Below are 4265 nucleotides of genomic sequence, written 5' to 3'. Positions count from 1 at the left end.
ACACACACACACACACACACCTCTGAGTGAGCGAGTCGTTACATCACAAGATTCTGAGTGAAAACATGAAGATTTGTGATGTCACAACATCCCAAAACATCTTTTTTTCTGTTAGAACGGAAAAGTTTAGTTTTATAAAAACAAAATCAGATCAGGTCAAACATCTGCTGAATGTTTCTATAACAATCAAATACTGATTATATACAAACGTGATTATTACTGACTCGTTATTAATCAAAGGATCAATAATCAGCTTCTGTTAAAGAAACTAAAAAGCTGTCAAACGTTCGAGAAGAAAAAAACCCTTTATTGCATCATCGCTGTCGCACTGCTGCTTCACATCGATTCGGAATGACCACGCCCCCAGGCTCTGTGGAATGAGTCATCGCACGCCAGGTGACTGTCTAGCCCCGCCCACAAGAGACATCACCTGTTTCACCCCTCCCACAACTTCAGTCACCTATCATAAACCCCGCCCACATGTTCAGTCACTTGTATTGACCCCGCCCCCTGCCCATAGGTAATCAGTCACCTGTGTTGATCCCACCCACAGGAGACATCACCTGTTTCACCCCTCCCACAACTTCAGTCACCTATCATAAACCCCGCCCACATGTTCAGTCACTTGTACTGACCCCGCCCCTTCCCCAAAGGTAATCAGTCACCTGTGTTGATCCCACCCCCTGTCCACAGGTACATTGTCACCTGTCTTAAGCCCCGCCCCTCCTCTTCCATCACTTCCTGTCACATGATTCTAAAACATGCTGATTAAAAGAAAAACAAACGTACAGGAAGAAGAGAAGAAGAAGAGGATGAGCTCAGAGTCCATGACATCACTTCCTCCTACAGACAGAAACATATAATTTAAAAAAACAAAAACGGTGAAACTTCCTCCTCTTCATCAGTTTGGACATGCCCACCAGCCCGTCAGTCGATGACATCAGTCCGCTGCTTCCTGCTTCCTGTCAGGTGGTCTAGCGTTTGGACAGCTCGTTGGACAGCCAGTCCAGACCCTCATAGAGACCGGTACCCTGAGTGGCACAGGTGGCCTGGACGTGCCACTGAGAAGAGATAGACAAGGGACACATGAGACACACCTGGACATGATGTCATCTGTGACATCATCACTGATCAAAACTGATTATTATCTGATCACTCAGGAAACATGTGACCACAGATCAACCAATCATGAGAGCCCAATCTGCCTCTTTAAAATAAGAGCGTTCTTTATTGAAGTTTGAGAATCACAAGTTAAAGTTAAAAGGATTATGTTAGTCTGGATTACTTTGGCCTGGCCAGTCTCAGCCTTAATCAACTACACTGACCACCAGCATCCTCAAAGGGGGGGGGGGGGTGTCAGGATACTCACGAACCCCCAGCTGAACGTTACTGTGGAGTTCTCCTTGGGGAACAAGACGGTGGCCTCGATGGGACTGTGAGTCTCTGACGGTAGCAGTTCGGAGTACCAGGCCTTCTTTGAGTCTCAAGGTGGTATTCTGGAAACCGTGGACTCTATGGTTCTTCTGGGGGACTTCACTACTCACTTGGGCAATGATGGAGAAACCTGAAGGGATGTGACTGGAACTACTGGCTGAGGCTCCTGTCCACCAGGTCTTCAACCCAAACCTCCAGGTGTGGTCCATGTTTGAATCCTCCATTGTAGAAGCGGTTGCTGGTGGTTGTGGTCAAAAAGGTCATTGCTGCCTGTCCAGGCATAAACCAAGAACCTGCTGGTGGACAACAGCAGTGAAGGAGGCCGTCAGGCTGAAGAAGGAGGCCTCTCAGACGTGGTTGTCCTGTGAGTCTCCTGAAGCAGGGGTTGGAGAACTGCTGACGCGGACGGAGATATTGTTGAGCAGTAGAGGGAACACACTGAGGAACTCCTGCTGTCACGTCCTCCGAGGCGGAGGCAGAGTCCTGTGTTTCCCATTAATAACAAAGTCTATGGCAGGTTGCCTAAAGTCTAATTTGTCCCGCCTTAGTCTCCATTAATTAAGAGTCATATTAAAACAGCGTTGGGTTATTTATAGCGCAGTAGAGGCAGAGAGGAGCAGCAGAACATCAGGCACAAGTGAAATCTACAAATATCTCCTCCATCGATCTGATCAGCAGTGAACGATTCAAAAGATCAATTATCCACCTCACATTGACATTCAGCTGCTAAAGATAAAAAGAACTCCGCCTGCTGTGCTGCATTCACAAACCCTCAAAAAAACTCAGATATTAGTGACACAAACCACCAGTACTGACGACAGATGTCTGTATTGATGAATATTGATTCATATTGATTGTCGTTCTGACAGACCACTATTTAATAACTTTCAATTTTTTGCTACTTGATTACACATCTCTCAACAAGAGTTACTATACTAGATGTCTTTCCGATGGTGCAGTAGCTAAATTTAATGAAGTGATTCTGTCTGTATTGACCTCATTACCATGTCTCAATGTGACTGAGAACGCTTTTACTAATTTAAATCATTCTCAAATTGATTGTTTATGGTGCTACTGGCTCACTGCGATCAGCTCTCGAATGCGTTGCACCTTTTAAGAGGAAAATACTGAAAAAAAGAAAATTAGCTCCATGGTTTAACCCCCAGACCCACAAAGTAAAACAAGTATCGCGAAAACTTGAAAAATACTGGCATTCAACCAACCTGGAAGAGTCCGGTTTAGTCTGGCAGGACAGACTTAAAACGTACAGAAAGGCCCTCCGCCATGCCAGGGCAAACTACTATTCATCATTAATTGAGGAAAACAAAAACAATCCCAGGTTTCTTTTCAACACTGTAGCCAGGCTGACTCAGAGTCTCAGCTCCATAGAGCCTCGTGTTCCTTCGGCCCTCAGCAGTGACGACTTTATGACTTTCTATAATGATAAAACTATAACTATTCGTGATAAAATACATCACCTCTTGCCCTCAACTGACCTGACCCTGGACACAGGTAGCCTGGATATGGCAGCAAGGCCTGAAGTTTATTTAGACTGGTTTCCCCCATTGACCTTCACCGACTCTCTATATTTATTTTCACATCTAAGCCATCAACAAGCCTGTTAGACCCCATCCCAACCAGGCTACTTAAGGACGATTTACCCTTAATTGTCAACTTTATTAGATATAATCAGTGCGTCTTTATTAACGGGCGATGTACCTCAGTCTTTTAAAGCAGCTGTCATTAAACCTCTTCTAAAGAAGCCCACTCTCCATCCTGAGGTTTTAGCAAACTATAGAGCGATATCTAATCTCCCCTTTACTTCTAAAATCTTTGAGAGAGTGGTTGCTCATCAGCTCTGTGACTTTCTCCAAGATAATAGTTTAATTAATCAATTATTGATTGCCTCTGATAAAGGACTGGTCTCTGTTTTAATTGTCCTTAAAGGAACGGCACTAAGCTGGTTTAATTCATACTTATCAGATAGTTTGTACATATTTATGATCAACCCTCCGCACATACTAAGGTCTGCTTCAGAGTGCCACAGGGTTCTGTGCTTGGACCAATCCTTTTTACTTTATATATGCTTCCCCAAGGCAACATAATTAGAAATCACTCTGTAAATTTCCATTTGTTATGCGGATAACTTGAAATGTATCTATCAAAGAAGCCAGATGAAACTGATGAGTTATCTAGACTACAAGCATGCTTCAGGACATTAACGCCTGGATGAGCCTCAATTTCCTCATATTAAATTCAGACAAAACTGAAGTTATTGTTCTTGGCCCCAAACACCTCAGAAACTCCTTCTCTAAGGATATAAATTCTGTAGATGGCAATGATTTGGCCTCTAGCACAACTGTAAGGAACCTCAGAGTTTTACTTGATCAAGATTTATCTTTTACCTCCCAAATAAAACAAACTTCAGGGACTGTTTTCTTTCACTTGCGTAACATCGCAATAATTAGACATATCTTGTCTCAAACAGACGCCAAAAAATCAGTACATGCATTTGTCACCTCTCGGCTGGATCAGTAACTCCCTATTATTCTGTTGCCCCAACAAATCTCTTAGGTCTCTCCAGCTGGTGCAGAACGCTGCTGCTCGTGTTTTAACGGGAACCAAGAAAAGGGATCATATTTCTCCTGTTTTAGCTTCTCTGGCTCCCTGTGAAATCCAGGACTGAGTTTAAAATTGATGACAGATGTTTGTAGTGATAAGTACTGATGACAGATGTTTGTATTGATAGGTGTATTGATGACAGATGTTGGTGGTGATAGGTGTATTGATGACAGATGTTGGTGGTGATAGGTGTATTGATGACAGATGTT

At 43.5% G+C, this 4265-nt stretch overlaps 1 long non-coding RNA gene across 1 annotated transcript; it reads right to left on the bottom strand.

The window, feature by feature from the left end:
• Window positions 1–286: 286 nt before the first annotated feature.
• Window positions 287–2780, bottom strand: LOC121964130. Its single transcript, XR_006107322.1, has 2 exons — window positions 666–2780; window positions 287–532 (listed from the first exon to the last, which is right to left on the bottom strand). It is a non-coding gene; the product is annotated as an uncharacterized LOC121964130 (long non-coding RNA).
• Window positions 2781–4265: the final 1485 nt, after the last annotated feature.

This window comes from Plectropomus leopardus, unplaced genomic scaffold (genome assembly GCF_008729295.1).
Source record: "Plectropomus leopardus isolate mb unplaced genomic scaffold, YSFRI_Pleo_2.0 unplaced_scaffold14155, whole genome shotgun sequence".
NCBI lineage: Eukaryota > Metazoa > Chordata > Actinopteri > Perciformes > Serranidae > Plectropomus > Plectropomus leopardus.
Note: the sequence above shows the minus strand (reverse complement) of the source record. Positions and strands in the feature narration are given on the sequence as shown.